The sequence below is a fragment of the Syngnathoides biaculeatus genome, chromosome 4, assembly GCF_019802595.1.
Source record: "Syngnathoides biaculeatus isolate LvHL_M chromosome 4, ASM1980259v1, whole genome shotgun sequence".
In the NCBI taxonomy this organism is placed as follows: domain Eukaryota; kingdom Metazoa; phylum Chordata; class Actinopteri; order Syngnathiformes; family Syngnathidae; genus Syngnathoides; species Syngnathoides biaculeatus.
Window position 1 is genome coordinate 26805869 of NC_084643.1, and position 26323 is coordinate 26832191.

The following is a 26323-nucleotide window of genomic DNA, read 5'->3' on the forward strand; positions in this document are numbered from 1 at the left end:
TACTGTAGCTTTACCTTTGTCAAGTCCATAAAGTTTATTCCCGTGATATTAAACTTTCTTCGCAAGAAAATGCAATCACCTCCCAAAAAAAAGATACAATACATAAGATTACTTTTCTTTCCTCACCTGAAGATAATAAATAGCCCAAGCAAACTAAATATCACATTGAAGTAGGCAATCTGATTCCTTATCCCCTCTGAACGAAAATGTAATTGATTTATTCTCAATGGGGAATTTAGGTTTGGCAAAAAAGAGACTTAAGGAGTATTTTTATAAAGAAAAAAAAGTGGCACATTTTTTTTCTCCAGAAAACAGTAAAAACCAGTGGGTTTGATTTCTCAAAAAAAGAGTAAAAATAAAAAAAAAAAAAATGGAAAAACGCACAACTGAATTTTTACTAAATATTTGTTTTTATAATGGATTCCCCCCCAACCCCTAAACCAAGGTATCCATGGCCCAAGAGCATATATCCCTTTCCTCTTACAAAAGCCGATTTAACAATTGGAAAGTTTGGCTTTGAACTCTAAAGACTGTTCCTGCTTTCAGACCACAACTCCTGGTGGTGTTTGGGTTGGCTTGGTCAAAACCAAAAGCCCTTGCCAATTGTCACTCCGGGTGACGGGTCATGGGGTGTAGGGGATGGGAGGGTGGGGGACATGATGGAGTGAAGAGTGGTGACCTGAAAGGGGAAGAGAGGAGATTAGAAAAGACTGAGGTCAATGTGAAAAGAAAGATAAGCATCTGGATCCACTTTAGCATAATTTCATACATAAGTCGGGCACCCTGAATTTTCTCTCTGCTTCTTATTTAAAGTGACACTGTTTTGACAGTCATAAATATTTGCCCCAGCAAATGTTTAGGACTTGGGTCTTACGTTGTTGGTGTGTTCTGGCTACTGTAGTTTTTCAAGGACCACACATTTACATCATGAAGGTTTTGTCAATTACGTACCTTTCATATCTTTTTGGACAGTGGTCAGTTTTCTCAGTTAGCAAACTTGTTGCGGATCCCATTGAGAAAATTACTGTACTGTCGAAACAAATGCATTTTTACGACAATATCATACTTTAAATTGTGCGTTCATACTACATTGGTGCCTTGAGATGAGAGTATTTGACTTAAATGCTTTTTGAGATACGATCTGTCACTCGATCAAATTTTTTTGTCTTGAAACAAACAAAAGTTGAGATTTGTGTACGCTTCAGATCCCCACCTCAAGATGGCTGCAGCATATGTCAAAACATGCAGCCATGACTTTACGGTGGTTTCTTTGCATTGGAAGGATAGTATCAGTTGTTAGCAGTAATGGACCATCAAACTGGTTTGCCAACTGCCAATAGACCCCACAGAAGTACACTGAAAAACAATACATTAATTACAGTCATGATTTGTACTTGCATTTACGGTGTTTGCACGTTATGTGTTTTCATACAGTACAATATTGAGTGTAATTTTTCTTCTGAAAAAAAAAAAAAAAGTTTAAAAAAATTGTGGGAGATTTTTTTATGAGTTGCTGGAACCACTCCATTTATTTCAATAGGAAAAAGTGATTTCAGGTGTGTTTTATGCAACAGATTAAACTCATTACTAAAAGTCCAATATAGTAGCAAGTACATGGTATCCACTCACCACTTATTAAAGTAGTGACTCACTGACCTACCTCCATACGTACCTACCTAATATAGTAGCGACTGACCAACCTGCTCACCGATTAATACAGTAGCAACTGACTGATCGACCTGCTTAAGGAAAAACAGTAAGTACTGTACAGCTGTGACTGTGCATGCCTTCTTGTACAGCACCACCATTGTATTCTCATGCTCCTGCACAAATGACTACATTACGTGTTCCTTGTAACATGGAAACATCGTATGTCTGGACTGTGGTACACTGAGGACCCCCTCTAACAAGGAGGAGTTGTACACCTGAGTCTTCTTTACTGCTCCACAATGTCTAGGGCCTGACGTCGACTAGTCATTAATCTTGTGGGTTCGGCTTGAGGTAGACCAGGTTGTTATACTGGTGTGCTTCTGGCCACAGGACATTTACACCAATGATGTTGATGTTGGTGCCTGTGGTTCTGAATAATAGCTTGCATTGTGAAATACTCTTTGCTGTCTGTTTGAACTCCTTGATAAACAAACATGACACACTCTATTAAAGTGCAAGGAAAGTGGGGAATTATTCCATTGCACATGAAGATGTCTGTGATTATTACTTATTTTTTATTGCACATTACCGTATCACAAATTCCAACCATGCATAACCAGCTGATGGGCCCAGAACTAGGACAGGTTTGTCCATTTTCCCAAGTTGTTCAAGTGTTACCTGGGTGACCCAGTGGAAATCAGACAGGGAAAAAAATATAGTACTGTAGTGAAAAATATCAATGATGTCATCAGGTGCTAGATGACCCCACTAAATCTGAAGTTTTGCAACCTCTAGTAACAACTATTTGCCTCATCAGTTTCAAGAGTTAGACAGATGGAGGAAAATGAAGAAGTGAAAAAGTAATGATGAAGAAGAATCATATATCATCACATGCCTACATGCACAGGAAATTTGTTCTCTGCAGAGGTGCTGATTGTCGTGTCTGGTACATAAGAGGAAAATTCGCTCACTGAACTCATCATGATTTCCATTTGGGTACCAACTTCCCTAGAGTCACAAATTCATATTGTGCTCATCTGAGTATTTCATAAAGTAATTCATTCGCTATGAGTAAATCGGATTAATCTAAATTGAATTTCAACCCAATGCTATTGACTTTGAATCATATAAAATCAAATCTTGGCGTGGGGGTCTGCTTCTTCACTTGTGTGTCCACCAGATTTATTCATTTCTATCCCGCACAATTAGTGTCAAATGGGCTTCTGGGAAACTTTGTGTGCTACTGCGTAATGCTTATTGGATCACCTTATTGACGTATGTTATGTAACATCAAGTCTTCTGTGTAGTTTCTTGCTGTCCGTCCACACAGACAGGGGCCCTATCACCAAGAGGATTGTCAATCGCATCGTGCAGGTTGCCTCGGAGATCTAATTAGGCCATATTCTGTTTATAGAAGCAGCTTGGACCAGACGCCCAATGCTGAATTAACTTTGCCAGATCCCAAATGATGATGGATGTGCAGCACACTGCCTGAGAGATTTGTAAAACTCAGAGTTATATATGCGCTATTTACTTTCCAAACCCTCTGTCATTGGCAGATACAGACCACGCCCGTATACTGTGTAACTAAACTACCGGTGCACTAACTTGGCACTAAAGTCGTAATGAAAGTAAATACAGTGGGTGAAGTAAGTATTGAACGTCACCATTTTTCTCACTAAATATAATTCCAAAGGTTCTATTGACCTGAAAATGTCACCAGTTGTTGGGAACAACCCAAGTAATCCTTACAAGTTAAAGAATGTGAAATAACGCAGGGATAAAGTATTGAACACATGATGAAAGGGAGGTCCAAAAAGGTATGGGAAGCCAAGGCAATGCCTAAAATGTATTGATAATCCAATAGCTATTCAGTTCCTTCTCAGTGGAAACGAATATCAGATGGTCCAGTCCTAACTGATAGCCTACAAAAAGGTCCCATTGCTAATGTGTGAGTCATGACACATCTCATTATGGGTAAGAGCAAAGACCTGTCTCAAGACCAAATCAAACTAATTGTTGCAAAACATATAATGATGGGATTGGTTTCACGAGCATGGCTAAGCTTCTGAATGTTCCAGTGAGCACGGTGGAGGCCATGCCGTGTTATGTCAATCAGGTGTTCCTCAGAGGATTTATGACAGAGGAGTGCAAAGAATGATTAGAAGAGCTGTCCAGTTTGCAAGGACCACCTGTGGGGTGCTTGTTAACGTGATGGTGCGGGGCCGCTTTTCAGCAAATGGTACTGGTAAACGTCAAGTTATTGAAGGATGAATGGACAAAATGTACCATGACATTTTTGGCAAAAGTATGCTGCCATTTAGGAGGTGGATGCAAATGAAATGATGGTGAACATTTCAGCAGGATAATGATCCAAAACACACTGTCAAGAAAACGGTCATTTACAGTAGTTTCAAAGACAATTTAAAATAATGCTGCCAGAATGCCCCAGCCAATCACCTGACTTGAATCCAATCGAAAATCTATGGAAAGAACTGAATCTGAAGGTGTACAAAAGAAGCTCATGGAATCTTCAAGATTTCAAGACGACTCGTGTGGAGAAATGAGCCAACAAGAGACGTCTTGTTGTTGCAAAGAAAGGGTATAATAGTATTAAAGTATTAAATAAATGCCAGTTGCCGTGTTCAGTACTTTTTTCCTGTGTACTTTCACATCAATAAATAAATTAATTTTAATCTTTTTTGTTCTACTTTGTATGTATGGATTACTGGGGTTGTTCCCACAGCTGTTAAACTTTTCAGGGCAGAAGCCCCTTTGGAAATATATTTACTGAGAAAAAATGGAGAACTGTTAAATACCTATTTTAGCAGCTATATTTGTATGAAAAATATGGAACAACACAGTCTGTCGCGTGGGAGAAAATGTATGAACAAAAAATTAATCGACAACGTGTATGATAAAATACAAAAGAAATATTGTGAATGTTTTCTTGTCCATAAATGCTTCCATAATTATGTGATAGGGCTATTTTCATCATGTTTTTATGTCACCTTGCATGGGTTTATGCAGGCAGAGGACAGTGAAAGTGCTTCTGGAACCAGGAAGCATCCATCGAAGATGCATGCTTGTGTAACTTGGACGTTGATGTACATAGGAGATTTTATTGATCTTTATCTTCTCTCTAAACTCTTCAAACTAATGTTAACCAAACTCTCGAAACTATCACAATCCATTCCCTCAAATGACTACAACGCTCCACAAAACCCACATTTACTGTATATCGGCACCAAGGGGGTTTATATTGCTGTCAAATATTGCACCAAATTCCGAATCACTTCCCGAATCCGTCACGTAGTACAGCCGGAGAGCGAGGCTTGGAACGTCATCATTTCTTGCTCCTCCTCCAAACAAATCCTGCCTCGATGCACGCTTCACGTGAACGCGCGCTCATTATTCTGCACGTGCTCCAAAGCCTCGGCACGTCTCGTGACGTCACTCATTTTTGGCCTTTTCTTTTGTACAAATATAGACTGTAATTATCACTTTTCTATGATGTTAGTGTAGGTTTGCCATGTATTATAGCACTTTCTGAATTTTTTTGGGCTACGCTGGGATTAAAATGCAAAAACTACTTAATCCCTCAAAAAATTGGGGACTAAGTAATTTTTTTTGCAGGTTCTAATGTTGGAGCAGATCTAGAAATTTTCATTATTTATCATGGTGGAACTCATGTCTTATCCTGTGCTCCACAGGATTGGAGTGCAACAGTAGAAACCATAACTTAGCATTTTTAATATATTCATTATTTATGACTAGACTATCCATCCTATGAAAATAAGCATTCCTTTTAGTCCACATTCACAATTTGGCAAAGCAAAACAGGTGCTGTGTGCTCTGATGTATTATATACAAGTTTATCTACAGTGCTGAGGACTGGAGTTGAAATCTCTGCTGCGCCTGTGTGGAGTTTGCATGTTCTCCCCGTGACTGTGGGTTTTCTCCAGGCAGTCCGGTTTCATTTCAGTAGTGCCCTGATAAGAAGACAAATTACGTTAAACCACAAGTGGTCTTCTGTTTACAATGGAGTTCCCATTCTATGGCATAATTCAAATGTGTGATCGAATGTGGCGTAATTTGTCACTCATGCTAACGGTGTGACAAAGTAATTGGTGTCAAGGAGATATGGTGGTACCTTGCTCTTTGAGTTTAATTAGTTCCATGCTCAAGCTTGTGACTTAATTTACTCACATACAGTGAAGAAAAATAAGTATTTGAACACCCTGCTATATTGCAGGTTCTCCCACTTAGAAATCATGGAGGGGTCTGAAATTTTCATTGTGGGTGCGTGTCCACTGTGAGAGAGATAATTTTAAAAGAAAAATCCAGAAATCACAATGTATGATTTTTTTTCACCATTTATTTATGTGATACAACTGCAAATAAGTATTTGAACACCTGTCTATCGGATAGAATTCTGACCCTCAAAGACCTCTTAGTCCGCCTTTAAAAGTCCACCTCCACTCCATGTATTATCTTGAATCAGATGCACCTGTGTAAGGTCGTTAGCTGCATAAAGACACCTGTCCACTCCATACAATCATTAGGACTCAAACTTGTAACAGGGCCAAGACCAAAGAGCTGTCCAAAGACACCAGAGACAAAATTTTACAACTCCACACGGCTGGAAAGGGCTACGGAGAAATTGCCATGCAGCTTGGTGGAAAAGGTCCACTGTTGGAGCAATCTTTAGAAAATAGAAATAGCTAAACACGATGGTCAATCTCCATCGGAGTGGAGCCCCATGCAAGATATGACCTAGTGGGGTCTCAATGATCCTTAGAAAGGTGAGGAATCAGCCCAGGACTACACGACAGGACTTGGTCAATGACCTGAAAAGAGCTGGGACCACGTTTCCAAGGTGACTAAGACTTCATGGTTTGAAATCATGCATGGCACGGAAGGTTCCCCTGTTTAAACCAGCACACATCAAGGCCCATCTTAGGTTTGCCAATGACCATTTGGATGATACAGAGGAGTCTTGGGAGAATGTTTTGTGGTCAGATGAGACCAAAATGGAACGTTTTGGTCATAATTCCACAAACCATGTTTGGAGGAAGACAAATGATGAGTTCCATCCCAAGAACACCATCCCTTCTGTGAAGCACGGGGATGGTAGCATCATGCTTTGAGGGTGTTTTTCTGCACATGGGACAGGACAACTGCACTGTATTTGGGAGAGGATGACCGCGGCCATGTATTGTGAGATTTTGGGGAACAACCTCTTTCCCTCCGTCAGAGCAGTGAAGATGAGTCGTGGCTGGGTCTTTCAACATGACAATGACCCGAAGCACACAGCCAGGAAAACCAAGGAGTGGCTCCGTAAGAAGCATATCAAGGTTCTGGCATGGCCTAACCAGTCTCCAGAGCTAAACTCAAAAGAAAATATTTGAAGGGAGCTGAAAATCCGTGTTTCTCAGCGACAGCCCAAAAACCTGTCTGATCTAGAGAAGATCTGTGTGGATGAGTAGGGCAAAATCCCTCCTTCCGTGTGTACAAACCTGGTGAACAACAACAGGAAACGTTTGACCTCTGTAATTGCAAACAAAGGCTACTGTACCATATATTAACATTGGTTTTCTCAAGTATTCAAATACTTATTTGTATCACACAAATAAATCATTAAAAAAATCATACATTGTGATTTCTGGATTTTCCTTTTTAGATTATCTCTTTCTTATTGGATATGCAACTACGATGAAAATTTCAGACCCCTCCATGATTTCAAAGTGGTTGAACTTGCAATATAGCAGGGTGTTCAAATACTTATTTTCTTCACTATAGCTCCGTGGATCATCAGGACACACAAACCCCTCCATGATGATAAGGTGACAAGGAGGGGAGAATAATAATCAGATAATGAAAAATGTGATGTCTTGACTTTCTTTCCAGAACAGTGACCCGAGTGTTTATTCCAAACAGCGGTGGAAGGAAAAATACGAGCAGACACTGACAATTCCTGCTAGTATGGACATGTTGGCAGCATTGCCTTGAGAAAACATGACAATTCACGTTTGAAAACGATTGACCCAGACTGTTGGAAAACATTATGCACCTGTGTATATCTAAAATCATTGGTTCCCAATGAAACGACCTGAAATGTTAATCAATTGCAGCCTCCCAAAAATCCCATGTATTTAATGTAAACAAAATGTGCATTTATTTAAAAAAATTAAGTAAACTATGAGATAAGATTCACAAGATTCATTTTTTATGTTGTAAAAGTAGTCTGTAAGAATTTTAACAGTAAAAAGTTCTCTGATTGTAGTTGTGATACATTTAGAGTTTAAACATCTGATGGAGTCACTGATGGTGTAGTGGTACACATGCCTGCCTTTGATGCGCGCAGTGTTGGATCGATTCCCGCTCAGTGATGGTGTCGATATCTGCCCTGTGACTGACTGGCGACCAATTCTGGGTGTAGTCTGTCTTTTACCCAAAGCTATCTCAGATAGATAGGCTCCAGCTTTCCCACAACCCTTGTGAGGACAAGTGTCTTTGATAATGACATGACAGGACTTCTAATAGCCATTAAAGCTGATTCTGATTATGATGAGCAATTTACCCAATTTTTTTGTGGGGCCTCAATTAGCCTCTCTTAGATGAAATGCACGCGTTTACCAGTTATCTTCTTTCTGTTTTTAGTTCATCTGTTGCAGCTTTCAGGCACATCACAAGATTATTTTCCACCGGTACAAAGCACAACCATAACTGGACTTCAGATAGCCCTTGGTACCTGTCCCTCAATTTAGCTCTATTTAAAACAGTAACAGCGCATCTTAGTGACAGCGAGCCTCACCTCTTGTGATACATACGTAAAAGATAAGGTCCTGATGGCATACAGAAAAAAGCCAGGTTGTCAGAACACTGGGCTCTCTAGCATTGCCTCAGGGCTCCAGTTCTAGCTAATCAACGATGCACACAGCTGTGACTGTTCAGTTCCATGGCACTGGAGATGGATCGAAGGGAGGGAGGTGCAGGAGGAAGCTGGGGGACAGGGGTATGTGGGCACGAGGAAGGATGGTGGCGGTGGGAGAATGGGGGGCTCTGCTAGGATGATTGAGGTATGCATGTGCTTCCTTAAAGGGCTCCTGTCTTGAAATGGATGATTTTTAGTATGTTATTAATGAAAAAAAGTCAGCCAATATGGGCCCATGCGTTTTTTTCCACCACAAAACATGATTTTGATGTATACAGCTTTTTGTAACTCCCGCCATGAAAATCGTCTTGAGGGATTTGTTTTCGAGAAGAAGCAGGAAGTGACATAAAGGACAGCGGCGCCCCCAAGTGGACTCATTTGTTTCCATTAGTTTTACCTCCGTGAAGGTAGGTCGTTGTTCCTTCGTGTTAGCCTAAATGCCAGCTCATTGGATTGCTGGACATTGCTTGAACACTCTAGAGAATGGATTTAGCCTTCATAAGTTTGCATGAGACCCGGTTCTTTGTGAATAATGGATTGCACGGCTGCAGAGGACGAGAGGCTCGTGGGTTCTAAATAACAGGTAGGCAGTCATGCTCCCCGGCTCGACGGTGTTCAACAAGTACTGCGGCGGCATTGAACATCTCCCTAAAAGCAGCACGGCTCGGCTTCATTATATGCCACCGTGGCGCCGAAAATCAGCCGCACCGGCTGGGGCGTCGCGTTCGGCGGTCACTGCTTCTGTGAAGGCTGCGCGTTTTGGGGACGGTTGCAGCTCTGAAGAACCCAGCCGGGAATGCCTCACTAAGCTGCGTGCGCGCGTATAGAGCACCCTGGCTCGACTGTGTTGCTCAGTCCTGCGGCATCTGTGATCACCCCCCTAAACCAGGACGACTCGTCACTGTCATAAGCCTCACCGGCCGGCTCATCTGCGATGGCTCATCTCCGCCGCGGAAGTGGATCGGACGGGATGCGGTTTGGCCGTGATCGCATATGATCTGAATATGGCTTGAAACAATAGTGTAATATTGCCCCGGTAACTTCACTCGGTTGTGTGGTGTTCTCCTGTTCGAAAAGAACTTCCGTGTCAGAAGGGCCGCGTTTGTCTCCCATAGTTAGGGTGCAACTCGTGTTTTCATTGGCGAATGTCCGGGTGACGTGACGGACGGAGGATGCAGCCAATATAGCGACCACTTGGATATCATAGAATGACACTTCTGCTACTTTGCGCATGGATGACGCGCTCTCCGCTCACATTTATTTTTTCGTATAGACATTGAAGTGAATTATATATGTATTTTTCATTACAATATCTATTTTAGAATGTTTATAGGGATGACACTTGGGCTTTAATTCTGCATGTTGACAATCAAATTGTATCTGTGTATCTTAATCTTCTTTTTTTCCTTTCGGCTTGTCCCGTTTGGGGTCGCCACAGCGTGTCATCTTTTGCCATCTTAGCCTATCTCCTGCATCTTCCTCTCTAACCCCAATTGCCCTCATGTCTTCCCTCACCACATCCATAAACCTTCTCTTTGGTCTTCCTCTCGCTCTTTTGCCTGGGAGCTCCATCCTCAGCATCCTTCTACCAATATACTCACTCTCTCGCCTCTGAACATGCCCAAACCATCGAAGTCTGCTCTCTGGAATCTTGTCTCCAAAACATCCAACTTTGGCTGTCCCTCTAATGAGCTCATTTCTAATCCTATCCAACCTGGTCACTCCGAGCGAGAACCTCAACATCTTCATTTCTGCTACCTCCAGTTCTGCTTCGTGTTGTTTCTTCAGTGCCACCGTTTCTAATCCGTACATCATGGCCGGCCTCACCACTGTTTTGTAAACTTTGCCCTTCATCCTAGCAGACACTCTTCTGTCACATAACACACCAGACACCTTTCGCCAGCTGTTCCAACCTGCTTGGACCCGTTTCTTCACTTCCTGACCACACTCTCCATTGGTCTGTATTGTTGACCCCAAGTATTTGAAGTCGTCCACCCTCGCTATCTCTTCTCCCTGTATCTCACTCTTCCCCCTCCACTTTTCTCATTCACGCACATATATTCTGTTTTACTTCGGCTAATCTTCATTCCTCTCCTTTCCAGTGCATGTCTCCATCTTTCTAATTGTTCCTCTGCATGCTCCCTGCTTTCACTGCATATGACAATATCATCTGCGAACATCATGGTCCAAGGGGATTCCAGTCTAACCTCATCTGTCAGCCTATCCATTACCACTGCAAACAGGAAGGGGCTCAGAGCTGTTCCTGATGCAGTCCCACCTCCACCTTAAATTCCTCTGTCACACCTAAGGCACACCTCACCATTGTTCTGCTACCATCATACATGTCCTGTACTATTTTAACATACTTCTCTGCCACACCAGACTTACGCATGCAGTACCACAGTTCTTCTCTTGGTACTCTGTCATAGGCCTTCTCTAGATCCACAAAGACACAATGTAGCTGCTTCTGACCTTCTCTGTACTTTTCCACTAGCATCCTCAATGCAAATAATGCATCTGTGGTACTCTTTCTAGGCATGAAACCATACTGTTGCTCGCAGATACTTACTTCTGTCCTGAGTCTAGCCTCCACTAGTCTTTCCCATAACTTCATTGTGTGGCTCATCAACTTTATTCCTCTATAGTTCCCACAGCTCTGAACATCCCCTTTATTCTTAAAAATGGGAACTAGAACACTTTTCCTCCATTCTTCAGGCATCTTTTCGCCTGCTAGTATTCTGTTGAATAAGTTGGTCAAAAACTCCACAGCCATCTCTCCAAATTGCTTCCATACCTCTACCGGTATGTCATCAGCACCAACTGCCTTTCCATTTTTCATCCTTTGTAGTGCCTTTCTGACTTCCCCCTTGGTAATCATTGCCACTTCCTGGTCCTTCACACTTGCCTCTTCAACTCTTCCTTCTCTCTCATTTTTGCATCTCGATGTACTCCTTTCGCCTCTCCTCAGTCCTCTCAGTATCCCACTTCTTCTTCGCTAATCTCTTTCCTTGTATGACTCCTTGTATTTTGGGGTTCCACCACCAAGTCTCCTTCTCCCCTTTCCTACCAAAAGACAAACCAAGTACTCTCCTGCCTGTCTCTCTGATTACCTTGGCTGTCGTTGTCCAGTCTTCCGGGAGCTTCTGCTTTCCATCGAGAGCCTGTCTTACCTCTTTCCAAAAGGCCGCACAACATTCTTCCTTTCTCAGCTTCCACCACCTGGTTCTCTGCTCTACCTTTGTCTTCTTAATCTTCCTACCCACCACCAGAATCATCCTACATACTACCATCCTATGCTGTCGAGCTACACTCTCCCCTACCACTACTTTACAGTCGGTAACCTCCTTCAGATTACATCGTCTGCACAAAATATAATCCACCTGCGTGCTTCTACCTCCGCTCTTGTAGGTCACTATATGTTCCTCCCTCTTCTGGAAATAAGTGTTCACTACAGCCATCTCCATCCTTTTTGCAAAGTCCACCACCATCTGTCCCCCAAAGTTCCTTTCCTGGATGCCGTACTTACCCATCACTTCTTCATCGCCCCTGTTTCCTTTACCAATATGTCCATTACAATCTGCACCAATCACAACTCTCTCGCTGTCTGGGATGCTCAGAACTACTTCATCTAGTTCCTTCCAGAATTTCTCTTTCAACTCTAGATCACATCCTACCTGTGGGGCATAGCCGCTAACCACATTATACATAACACCCTCAATTTCAAATTTTAGTCTCATCACTCGATCTGATACTCTTTTCACCTCCAAGACATTCTTAGCCAGCTCTTCCTTTAAAATAACCCCTACTCCATTTCTCTTCCCATCTACTCCGTGGTAGAATAATTTAAACCCTGCTCCTAAACTTCTAGCCTTACTTCCTTTCCACCTGCTCTCTTGGATGCACAGTACATCAACCTTTCTCCTAATCATCATGTCAACCAACTCCTGAGCTTTTCCTGTCATAGTCCCAACATTCAAAGTCCCTACACTCAGTTGTAGGCTCTGTGCATTCCTCTTTTTCTTCTGACGATGGATCCGGTTTCCTCCTCTTTGTCTTCGACCCACAGTAGCTGAATTTCCACCGACGCCCTGCAGGTTAGCAGTGCCGGGGGCGGGCGTTGTTAACCCGGGCCACGACCGATCCGGTATGGGATTCTTTAGATGAACGCTCATATTTGTTTGGCACAGTTTTTACGCCGGATGCCCTTCCTGACGCAACCCTCTGCATTTATCCGGGCTTGGGACCGGCCTACAGATCGCACTGGTTTGTGCCCCCATAGGGCTGCATTTCTGTGTATCTTAATAAGAGCCAGTTAATCGAGTTGTGTTTGCGTGGCTACGGTTTTAATGACTGTCAGATGTCAGATGTGAAAGGAGAGAAGATCACCTTGAAAGCAATTTGTGGAGGCACACTTGTGAACGTAATGGCTGAGAGACAGAAATATAACAAAGGCTTTTTTCGGGATCATTCTCTAGCCATCATAGTCCACTATATTGTGAGTTTCCTATTTTCTAGCTCTGTTTGAATGTATGATGAGAAGAGGTTAATACCCTACTGTTACCAATGTATTCCACAATGCATCTTAAAAAATAGTAAATGAACAATAGACAATAGAATCTCATCATGCATTGAGCCAAGTGGGTCAAAAATAACATAACATGAAGTGTAGCGGTGCAATGTTTGATAGATTCATCATCTTCCGCTGGAGCCCTCCCAGCTAATTTTGAGTGAGAGGCAGGGTACACCTTGAACTGGTCGCCAGTAAAGCCACATCTAAACAAACAACCGTTCGCACTCACATTCACACTTATGGGAAATTTACAGTTTTTAATGAAGCTACCAGGTATGTTTTTGGCCGTGACCCTTGTGAGGATAAGCAACTTGGAAAATGGATAGATAGATGGCGGGTGCATATGGAACACATCTGTCAGGATAAACGTAGGTTGACTGTAATGGGAATTTAAGAGTTGGCAAAAATGTTGTGAAATGCCCACCAAAAGTTTTGATAATTGTGTAAGAGCCCACAAGAACTTGAGAAAGCACAACATGAAAACTCTTTTTTACATTTCAACATAGTTCCTTGGGACCAAGAACTACTTGAAGTTCCTCAACTATATACGGTTGACGGAAAAAGTCTACTTTCCCTGCTCAAATGTTTTTTTTTTTTGGATATAACAAAAAAGGACTACGAAGAAAAATAGATTTTCTACCATTAATGACCTATTACCTGTTTTGACCCATAATTGGCTTCCAGAACTAAATCTCAAATGAAACGAGGAAATGCATGTAATGCGGATGGAAACAATCATTAATGGCAATATTAGCAATTATTAATTAATTAATTATAACAGAGTTGTTTGTATTATAACAGAATGGGTAAAGCATCGAGAGCTGACTGAAATTGGAAAAATATTTGCATCAAAACATGACCAAGCTGGATGACAGGTGGTTAAATCAATGTTAAGCAAGCAGTGTACACGTACCCATAATAAACAAAACATCCATACGCATGGTTTCATGGTCCGTATTAGGGTCTTGATTAACATTCTACTTTCCATGTTCTCAGACAACAAAGGAACCTCATTGGGTGGATTTTTTTTAAAGCCCCTTTCCCCCCTTCAGGCTGCGACTGACCTCATAAACGACTCCAGACACAAGGGCTCTGTCCGCCATCTGACAATGATTAGGTCGCGGCCTCGGTCAATACATGTCAAGCCCGCATTACTCAATTGCATCGGAGCTCACCTTTATAACGTAGTCAAACGTCCCACCCGTGCATTTTTTTAACATCTTTTTTGTCGGGGGGGGGGGGTACAGGAAATGCCAATCAGTAGTGAACTTCAAGTCTTCAGAGGGGCGGCAGCAACTCAACATTGAAAAGAATAACGACTCAGCTCAAGACTGAAATGCCTTCGTTTTCCCTGGAAATCTGACGTCATCGCTCAGGCAAATCTCGCAACTACAAATTTAAAACAAGAGTAAGTATTAGTCTTAAGATCATCACAATAACACGCTTCACAATCAGGGTGGGTCAAATACTAACCCCTTTGATACTGAGGAAAATACAGCTTGTATTATAGGGTGTGAACATCAGCACTTTGCACTTAGTGTCTGTACTCGCTTATTATCAATGTTACAAACGTCTTTGTTCTTTAACATGCAAATTATGCATGTTGCTGTTCTCTTTTTCACGATTTTATCAAAGCAACACACTCTGTGGGACTCTCATCAAGATTCACTCATTAGGTGGCCATCATAGACATCATAGTCTACTGGTAGTTTGCATTCGATACATACAAATGTATTTCTCGTTGGAGTCTCATGAATACCAAGTCAAAATCAAGTGGAGGTTCAGCAAAGCAAGTCGTAAACTCTGACCCGGATCTCACATCTCTGATCATAAAAATAAACAGGGTCATTGGCTTATGTCTGATTTCCGTCCCCATGGTGCCAACGCAACTCATATTTGTGCACTAATTAGAATGTAACTATTGGAGTAGTTATGGTTCTGTAATAATCATAATTACAGTAAGTAGTTGCATGAAAAAACTTCTAGGCCTTAAATATAAACCAATTAAATAATGAAACTTAAATATGGCAATAATTCTTTGGAGTCTAGTTAATTCCATGCCGTCCTGAAGATCGAAATATCAGGTATCAGAAAAAGGCCGTTGGAAAGCCCCTCAATGGTTAATTCAATTTATGGTTGGAAAACGTTTTGCCTTCTCATCGATTTGAGACACGAGAGCACAATTTGCACAGGAGCATGTGATTTCTGCTGTGACACCATTTCAGTCCCCCTCAAAGGCTGGTTTTGTCAGGGAAGTATGGTGTCTAATTATTTTGGAGAAACATGTCTGACTGCAGCTACTTCAATTGGCGATGCCTTCAAAGGGCTATTACCAGAAAATCAGTTATCTTTTAAAAAGTAGAAAACACAACATACACTCTGGGACCTTTAAAGTCCAACACTCATTAAGGCTTGGGTGTCAAACCTGTCCAAAAATATTCTACAGATATTTATCGTGTACAGTAGTACTGTACCTATCAGTCACCAGCAAAGGCAACCACAATGCCAATAAAGATGTGTAGCAATGCAGTTGCGTTTCAAAGCCGAAAGTTGCCCACGAATGTCACAAAAGTATTCTTTTTCTATGTGTCACTTGATGCGCACATGGCACATCATCTCTCATGATTGGTTTATTTTAGACGTATGCTGTGATGACTTACAGTACTCAGCTTTCCCCTTGGTTCCACATACCAACGATGTGTCAATTTTGCAGCATAATTCAACATTTGTTCTAGCAGACAGTTTTTCTTGGTCCCCATTGCTCTTGCTTTGTTCCTAAATAATAAGGTAAAAATAGCTCCTGGAAATATTGGTGAAAAAAACAGTGATGTATCATCCTATTTATCATTATTCAAACAAAAAAAAAAAAACCCAAGTAATTGGATTTGTTATTGCTTCAGCTAAATCTGAAGACCTCAGGCTTCGCTATCTAAATATGGCTGGAATTTGCATTGATATGAATTTAAAATTAAAACAAAACAAAACAAAAACACAGGGGTAGAATGTGAGCTGCATTGATTTTGTCTACCGTCTATGACTACAGCACAGGTGTCAAGCTGAAGGCCCGCGTGTCCCTTCCTAATAATGCATGTTCCATGTGGGAACCCTCATATTCAAGCTATCATACCAGTTTTACATAGTCACCCTTGCATTTGATTATTATCATTTGTATGCATAGTTTTTTTCAAACTTTCATTGGTTGCATAAAATTATTCCTAAAGAAATCCTGTAGAAGTCTTGACAAGTGGCGTAAAGAGAAACTACTCATGAATGAATTCGATAAAAACACTTGTGTACAGGCTAGCGAGAGGATAAGTAAAGAACTTGCTAAAATTATGTGGGGACAACTCTGGTGACATCGGCGCTATTATTGTAAGCTAAGTTGTTAGTTTACTCTACAAACCACCAGCCTGTGCTGCAATTGATAAACATTTGTTCCCTCAGTAAACAGATTAGCTCTCTGTTTGACGTTATTTACCCAGTAGAAAAGTCTCAAAGTGGAAGTATATCTACGTCGTAGTGAGTCATATTCTTTGGGCTGCTGCTTTCTGTCTCACTCACCTCTTGAAATGAATGCTGTGGTGGCCTGTCACACACACACACACACACACACACACACACACACACACACACACACACACACACACACACACACCACACACACACACACACACTCCCACGTGCACCCCGAAGACACACATACAGAGTGAAGGAAATTGTTTTGTGTAAGTGCATTGTCGCTTTTGTTTTAGTGTGTTATTTATCTTGGATCTTGAGATCATCTCGTGTACTAATGTCAAAGTTAGGCTTTGTTTTGTTTGCCCCCCCCCAAAAAAGAGCAGGCTAAGCTAATTAGTTTGATGGGCTTTTTTTCGGAGCTTACCAACAGTAGCCGTCAGTGGCAGTGGTTATTTTTTCATGGCTCTTCTTTTCATATATATATATATATATATATATATATATAATATATATATATATATATATATATATATATATACACACACAGTGAAGAAAAGGTCTTTGTTCTTGGCCCTTTTCCAAGTTTGAGTCTGACTGATTGTATGAGGTGGACAGGTGTCTTTATCCAGCTAACGACCGTGCATTTGATTCAAGATGATACATGGAGTGGAGGTGGACTTTTAAAGGCTGACTAAGAGGTCTTTGAGGGTCAGAAATCTACTTATTTCCAGCTTTATCACACAGATAAATTGTTAAAAAAATCATACATTGTGATTTCTGGATTTTTCTTTTTAGTTTATCTCTCTCACAGTGGACATGCACCTATGATGAAAATTTCAGACCCCTCCATGATTTCTAAGTGGGACAACTTGCAATATAGCAAGGTGTTCAAATACTTATTTTCTTCAGTCTATTTATCTATCTCCATCCATCTATCCATTTTCTTAGCTGCTTATCATCACAAGGGTTGTGGGACTGATGGAGCCCAATATACACGTAGTACATAAGGAGAACCACAAGTTGCTGATGCACTTTTTAGCTTTATATGAAATCCTGAGGGAAGAGTAAACACAATGAGTGCACGTAGATAGGAGCTGATGTCAGCCACAGCTTTCATACAGACGCTCACGCGCACGCTCCTCAACGTCACATGGCACCCTAGACCCCTTCTCTTAAAGGCCCATATCTGTCCACCAGGGGTGCTCAATGCGTCGATCACGATCGACTGGGGTAGTTTCAGTCGATCAGGACGGTGTGCCGAGAAAAAAAAAAAAAGACATCACCCGTATTTTTTTTTTTATAACTTTAGCTCACCGCGCATGTGCAAACAATGACAGTACAGGAAAACACTCTGTCAGTGAGTCCCCCCCCCCCCCCCATTTTAAGCTCTCGCTTAAGAAATCTTAACAAACATGAGTATGGACACTGCCGTTAAGAAGAAGACAAAAACGTATCACTTTCATACGGAACGTGAGGCGGATTTTTTTTCACGATGTCATTTTAGAAGTGCGTTTGCCTCATCTGCCAGTGTGATGAAATGTGGAACGCCATTTTCGAACTGTTTATGGAAAATACGACACCAACATTCTGCCGAAAAGCAAGCTTAGAGTGAGAAAAGTGAATGAACTAAAATCCCAATTGGCCGCACAGCAGTCACTTTTCACACACTTTTAACAGCGAAAGCCACCGAAGCATCGTTTCCGGGTTTGTCACATCAGACATAAAAGAGGCATAGCTGACTCGTTGTTCCGATCTTTTAAAAATAAGGCGGAAACATTATCTTCAATAAAATCTCTGCAGCTGGAAAGGCGTTGTGAAGCTATGGCTGATGTGTGGAAGGACATCGGAGCGTGTGAGTATTTCTCACTGCAGTTGCACGAATCCACAGACGTGTGTATTTTCATTCCTGTGGTGTTTAGTGATCGTCAACGTGAACTCAGATAGTTACGAAAAAATGTTGAAAATTAATTATGTTGTAATATTGGCTCATGCGGTTATGCACTGCACACAAACATACATTTACACATAGAATCCTCAATATACTTTAAAATGAATATGTTTTGCATTTTTGTAGTGGGTAGATCTTTGTGACTTGGTCATTCTATTTCGTCATTGGTCATTCTAAAAAGCAAAACAAAACAATGTTGTCTCATTTTCGTGAAGAGCTATCAAAGCATGCTTCATTTGGGGGAGGGGCTGGAAATGACGATGTCTGAAGCTTCGCTCCCCAACTGTCCCACGTGACGGATTCGGGAAGTGGTTCAGAAGCATGCATCTTCAGTACCTGGTTCCTAGTTTCACAAAACCTTTCACTGTCCTCTGCCTGCATAAACCCATGCAAAGTGACATAAAAACATGATGAAAGTAGCCATATCACATAATACTGGAAGGATTTATAGATAAGGAAATGTTCACAACATTTTTCATTGATAGTTTGTAATACGCTTTGTAAAATTAATTGTTCATTCATTTTTTATAGTACATAGTCATTCCCAAGAGCCGAAGCATGTCGGTAATCAATGCGCGTACAGATGGGTGTAATTAGACACTTTTCCAGCAGGTGGTGTCGCTTCATTTCGACATCACTAGTAGATGGCTACTTCAGACATCCAACTATTTGCAAACATTTGAAATGTACATTTTTCATATTATACTGTCATTCCTATCAAATCTATTACTGTCCTTCGTAACTGTTGGAAGAGCTACAAAAATATATATTTATCACACGGGCAATCAGTGTGACGATACCTAGGAGGTATTTTGTTCATATTTTTCCAAATAAGTATCCAAAAATCGGGGATGAGCACAGCTTATTTACCATGCTGGGCCTGTACCACTTTTGATTGAAGAAGGTGGTCTTAAAGGCAGGCTTCTTTCAGGTGGGTGGGCACTATGTGTGTGGCTCAGAGGAGTTAGCCACATGACTCAGGGTCCACATGAATCCATTTTCTGTTCAGGTTTGCCTGTTGACAGACTTCATAAAATTGATTCCAAGTGTTTTTTTTTTTTGTTTTTTTTTAAGTACTTACCCAAAGTGTCTATGGAGTGTCTGTCTGACTTTAGGAGTGCAGAGTGTACAGAGTGGGTGGTATTTGGCCTTGTGTGATGGTTTGTGGTGTATGTCGTTGGTGGGCATGTTTGATCAGTAGATTCGGCGTCAAACTGGAAATGAGAATCGAGTTGCAGGGATGCCTTTGGCGACCAGTTCGCCTTCTCAGCTAAGTCAGTTGAGATTGGCTACAGGCTACAGCTGGACCGCGACCCTGATGAGGACAAGCACGGTAGAAAATGTTTGGATTTAAATTCATTACTTTTGCTGTACTACAAGTTATGCGCTTACATAATGTAGCCAGACTGGAACTGACTTTGATACAGTGTTTTTTTTAAAAAAAAAAAAATATGCCCCTATAATGTCACACAATCTCACCCAAAGGATAACTTAGTAAACATACAGTACTAGCTGTTGTTTGTATGATGATTGAAGTCAACTCATTTCACAAAATGCAGCAGTGTGGCAGTTAGTGAACAATTATTCAAAAAAGTGCCTTAAAGCTGTTTATTGCCGCTCCCCAGCTGAAACTATCACTTAATAAATGGCTGAAATGAAACTGTAGCTGTTTTCCTGCAAGCAACGGCATTACAGTAAGTAAATACAATGTTAGAGCCGTAAAAAAAAGATTGCACGGAAAAACCTAATGTACCAGCTGTGAGATATACCAGGAAAACATTATTTGTATCCAAGAAATTAAAAAGCCAGTTTAGTAGATTTGTCATTTGTATAGAATATTAAAATGTGACTTAAAACATTAGCCTGTTTAAAGTTTTAAGATGACATTATTTCCCGACTAGTTACATATCTTTATCAGGCAGTACTTCATTTCCTCTTGTTTGCAGGCTCCAGCTTTCCTGTCACTCTTTGTAGTGACATCAGGGGTGAGGCAAAGAGAGCAATGACACTCTGTACCAGCTGAGTGAAAGGAGGGATTTTGAAGGTAAGCTTCCTCATTGATCGTTTTCGGAAGAAGCAAAGCATTAGGTGCGCTCCCGGGTACTCAGCGTGACAGGTCTGCTTTTGATACCTGACCTATGGACAGGGAAACTGACACCAGCCTTTCTTTTTTTCTTCTTCCAACATGCCTCAGATCAAACATAAACACCACTCAGACTATTTCCTCTCATTATTAATGACTGAACTTTGCCAGGAGTGACTGGATTAGTCCCGTTTTTTTAACCACTGTGCTGTTTGGAAATATTTTACACCTGACCTATGAAAGACTTCGGTCTGAAATGTTTGTCAATGATGCATCAATCATCATGGATGATACTGACAGGTTAATTTGATTTGTTCATCATCATGAAACACTATGATCATGAACAGTAAACATATTGCCAAGAAAACCTGAACTAACTTACTTAAAGTGCCACTGTCATGAAATACATGATTTTTAGTATGTTATTAATGAAAAAAAAAGGCAGCCAGAATAGACCCATCCGTTTTTTCACCACACAACATGATTTTGACGTATATGGCTTTTTGTCACTCCTGCCATGAAAATCCTCTCGAGGGATTTGTTTTGGAGAAGAAGCAGGAGGTGACGTTAGTATCAGACGCCCACTCAAGCGGTCTCTTATGTTTCTACTAGTTTTACCTGTTGGAAGGTAGCTCTTTGTTCCTTCGTGTTAGCCAAAATGCCGGCTCGTTGTATTGCTGGATATTGTTCGAACACTCGGGAGCATGGATTCACTCTTCATATTTTTCAAAAAGACCTGGTTTGTCGTGAAAAATGGATTGCACAGGTGCAAAGGACGAGAGCTTCATGGGTTCCAAGTGACAGGTAGGTGTGTATCCAGCTACTAAAAAAACTAATAGTGTCGGGGGAGGGGGACGTAATCCTCTCAGAATGTAACAAAAGATCCGTGCACGTAAGTCAGGGGTGCTAAATGTTGCGGTGTGACGTAATGAACAGATGATGTAGGCAATATGGCTACCACTTGGATGCCGAATGAGGCTTCCGCAACTTTGTGGATGGATGACCCGCTCTCCGCTCATATTTATTTTTTCGTATGGACATTGAAATGAATAATGTTACGTGTATTTTTCATTACAATATCTATTTTAGAATATTTATAGGCATGACTCTTGACCTTTTAAGATGTGAACATTGTCTAGCTCGAGAGCTAGCTATATCTATGTATTTATCAACTCTTGCTGTAATAATTGCACAAGTTGTGTGATTGCTGATGATTCCGTCCGTCTATGATATATATAGTTTATGTTCGACTATCCAGCCACAAACTGTACACATTTCAAATTGTAATGCAATGGGTGTCTAAATTCTCTTGAGTGCCGGAGCCAACACATCCACTCGTACTTTAGCCCTTGAGGCATGCGGTTATTGGCATCTTGCTCTCGGTATCCTGAGACACTTGATGAAGTTTGGATCATTTCACCTGGAAAATGGTGCAGCTCCTGTTAAAACTAAACAATCTTCAGGCAATGATGGTAAAGACCTCGATGTCTAGGTGTAGGAAAGCAGATCGTAAAGTGGGGAAAAAGATGAAATTCCAAATTGACTGTGACCGCTACATACAATGCCTTTGTAATTTTAACCAGGAGTTAGTCAGAGCACGACAACAACAATTTTCTGAAATCACATGTAAGAACTTCAACAATTCCCGCACTCTGTGGTTGCTGTGCTTGAGAAATTCACAACCCCCTGTTTAGAAGAGTTTTTTTTATGTTTGTTTTTAAATGCTTTTAATCATGTAAACCACATTGAGTTCCTTCTTTATGAAATGCTCTGTATAAATGAATTTGCTATGCTTCAGCTCCAGATGGATAGATAGATAAAGGATTTGAATATATTTTTAATGCATTTCTGTATGACGTGTGAATGGATGTCACATATGTTTATGTGATCTTATTTGAACTGCATATTTGACTTGTTTGCATAAGCTTCTCGCTCTCTTTTTTTTTGTACTACTGTACTACTATTTGAAAAGGAACTGGTTTTTGGTTCTATAAAAAGAAATTATGGCATTGATCAACAGCCATAACGTACAATAGTAAGCCGAACTCAAGCTGCAGCGTTACGGAGCAGTATATTGTATACCCCATGCTTATATATTTGTAAAGTAGATGTACATATTTTATACTTGTTGGTTATTGTGTTGCAATAACGCTTTACCTCATTGATGTAATATGGTTGCTTTTAAATTGTAAGTGCTCTCGAATATGACATGTTGGTCAGCCAATTAGAAGCCGCTTGTATGATGTAGAGCTCGACTGGCTCGGGTACCCAGAGTTCAATTCCATGTAGCCTAATCCGTTCCCGAGGACCGGGTTCAATCCTGCCTGTGTGGACTTTGCGTGTTCACCCCATGTCTATGTGGGTTTTCTATGGGGACCCCATTTTTTTCCCCACATCGCCAACACTTGCATTGGAGGTTATTGACAACTCAAAATTCCCCAAAGGTGCGAATGATTGTCTATTTGTATGTGCCCTGTGATTGACTGGCGACCAGTTCAGGGTGTACACTGCCTCTTGCTTGCTGGGATAAGCACCAGCACGCCCGCAACCATAGTGAGGAGAAGCTGGCGTGGAAAATGAAGGATGGATGAAATACATCGATACCTTGACTTGCGAGTTCAATTGGTTGTGTGGGCAAGCGCGTACCTGAATTTCCAAAACTGCATAGCAAATAGAATTTGACTTTTAATCACTTCAAGCAATACCTATAAAACATCTGTCAGATGTCTTCTGAAAATGAGTAGTTTTACAATATTTTAGTTTTAATTTCATTTTATTTAACAGTGTTTGTTTTATTCTTACACGAGGATGACACGTACATTACCTATATAGTTAGTAAAAGTTAATGTAGGTGATATTTTGCACCTGGAACACATGAATTTACCTTGCATTATTTCCTATGTGACTTTTTTTTTTTTTGTCAATTTTAGTTTAGAACAGAGTCAAGTCAACCTGACCAGATTATGTTGGACTGTGAGGGCCCCTTCCACTACATATTTGTCATTCTTCATTTTCAGACATGAATGTCACCTTTTTTTTGTCAAAATAGAATCATTTCATTTGCCTTTTTTCTGACCCCTACTAGATACTTGATTTACAGACCGCTTGGCATTTTTAGTACCCTAAATATGAAATGACCTCTTTGTCCTACAGTGTGGGTTATAACACAGAAAAATGTCACTCAAAACACACACAAGCACACACACACACGTGCAGGAGGCTGTACGAGTAGTTTATGATGTGGCCATAAAAGCAAATGTTGTGCGAAATTTATCCAGTATGAGTTCATTCTGTTTTTGCAATCGGCCTGCCCACCAGGTTATGTTTGTTAAAAATGCATTCCTGCTGTTTTTAGTCGAGGTGGGAGTCGACCGACTGACTGTCAACTGATGAGGTCCAATAAAGTGTGCAGTTCTTGGGACACTAAACCGTCGCTGCCCAAACGAAACATCACCTATCCTAAGCGTTTTGATGTCAATACTTCATGTACTGAAACACAAATGTGAGTTTGCGGAGAATAGTTGTGTTCCCCACTTTTACAGTGGTTCCTTGAGAGATTTGTTAAAGTACAGTAGTTCTCTGACCAAGTTTGTACCTCAAAACACTTGTATCTCAAATTCTTTTTCCCTTAAATGAATGAAAGTGCCATTAATGTTGGGCCGTTCTACCCCCAAAAAGAAAAAAAAAAATTTTAATGCATGACTATCAAAAACAACAAGTGAATGTTACAAATGGTCTCTAGGGTGACTCAATGAATTAATTTTAATACGGATGTCTGTTGAATCCACTTCTTCAATTTGTCCCCAGGCGTCTGTCCATCAAAGCATCCTCTCACCATCTGTCTTCCACACCAGTACACACATCCACATTTCTATCTGTTGACTTGAGAGCTCCCGGCAGCCGTCAACAGCAGCAGCAGAAAGTACTTAGCACTCTAAAAGCAGGAGCGGCGGGCTTTGTCCTAATCCCCGTTTGGGCTGCGACACAAGCCCAAATAAACCACTGCAATGGGACACTTCTGTTTACCGGCATTGTGTGCGCAGAATACGAAGAAAAAGCCAGGCGGTGACTTGTGGTGACGTTTTTTGACCGGACTTCAGTATGCACTTTTCTTTTTTTTGGACTTCTTTGACTCAGTCCAGTGAGCATCAAAGGATTCACTGGCACACTTATCTTATTCAATGACTTTCTATTACTTTTTTTTTTTTTTTTGCCTCATGAGTCCTCAATTCACTAAGCAAAAAATTTTAACTTGCACGTTTTACTTTTTCTTTGGGCTTTTGGACTCATAAGAGCTCTATTTAGTGGGCCTCAAAAAATGAGTTTGAGTGTTTTTCTTTTTATTTGACTTTTGCCTTTACCTTTTCCCATGCAAGGTATAACTTCAGTGGGCGTCCAAGGGTTAACGCGCTCATTTAACTTTTTCGTTCATTTTCATGCTCAATATTTATCGCGTCTTTTCATCAGCCAACACTCAAAGAATGATACTTTACTCAAATGTAAATTATTCAGTGTGCAGCTCGTGAAATTGTAAAAATTTAGTCTTGCCCCAAAATACCTCAACCCACAAAAACTGATTTCAATTAATATTTATCTTAACAACTGCTATCAAATGTGACTATAACCCTAAGTGAAAATGCCTAAATCAGAACAAAAGTGTCAATATTTTGTGACCACCATTATTATTACTATTATTATTATTATTTAACTCTCTTATGTAACTTTTTTTTCCGCTTCGCTAAAACTGGTGCAAAATCAAACTCCCATATGTAAAACAAAAGAAGTACATCCAAAATCTAAAAAAAAAGGAAAAAGAACATAAAAAAATAGTCAGGGACAATTCATAGACTATATATCTTGAATAGTGTAGATATTTACAACAAACAATCTATTTCATTGGTTAAATATGCTGACCATCTCTGCCACTGTTTTTTTTCCACACAAATCTTTTTGAAGGCGTAAGTAAGTTATATGCTCCAGAACATGTAGCTATTTTGCAATGTAAACAACCCTGAAGATCACTGGCTACTCTCTGCTCTCCCTCGAGGACTTAGCCAGCTCTCGCTACCGTCGCAGAACTACAAACATCACTAAGGACTCTTCGCATCGTCGTCACCACCTGTTTAACCTGCTGCCCTCTGGCAGGCGTTACAGGTCCCACAAAAATGGACAAGCAGACTCTTTTTCCCTGGAGCCATCAACACCTTGAACTCAACAGCGCTGAACATAAACACTACCTCACCGCCGTAATGAAAACTTATACAACTGCACTTTTATTTTGCTTTTCTTACTTCTCTGTGCATTAACAAAGCACAATTGTGGAGTAATCTTACCAATGCCTGGACATGGGAAATAAGACTGTAGACACCTTGTTTTTTTTAATTCTTTTTAGCAACAACTGTGCTTTAATTGTAAATATGTAATCGGACGTACTTTATCTTAGATCTAATACATTTTAGTCTCTTGTATTTATATTGATTCAAGCACCTTAGCGCTCGTTATCTCATTGTATGCAGAACAATATAAAGATAATAGTGTGTAAGGGCTTTTGATTTGATTTGAGAAATGTACCTTCCTTATCATTTATTGGAGATCCATCCATCCCTTTTTTAGCCGCTTATCCTCACAAGGGTCGCAGGGAGTTCTGGAGCCTATCCCAGCTGTCAACAGGCAGGA

At 40.7% G+C, this 26323-nt stretch overlaps 1 protein-coding gene across 3 annotated transcripts in view; it reads left to right on the top strand.

The window, feature by feature from the left end:
• bmpr1ba (bone morphogenetic protein receptor, type IBa) overlaps positions 1–26323 on the top strand; it is an 82264-nt gene that overhangs the window by 3417 nt on the left and 52524 nt on the right. The window contains exons 1-2 of one of the 3 annotated variants that reach the window (XM_061816828.1): positions 14447–14565; positions 20511–20608. The gene's annotated coding sequence lies outside the window, so the exon portion shown is untranslated. Of the gene's footprint in view, positions 1–14446; positions 14566–19646; positions 19898–20510; positions 20609–26323 lie in introns of those variants that run through there. The other 2 variants (XM_061816826.1, XM_061816827.1) reach the window with 2 other exon arrangements.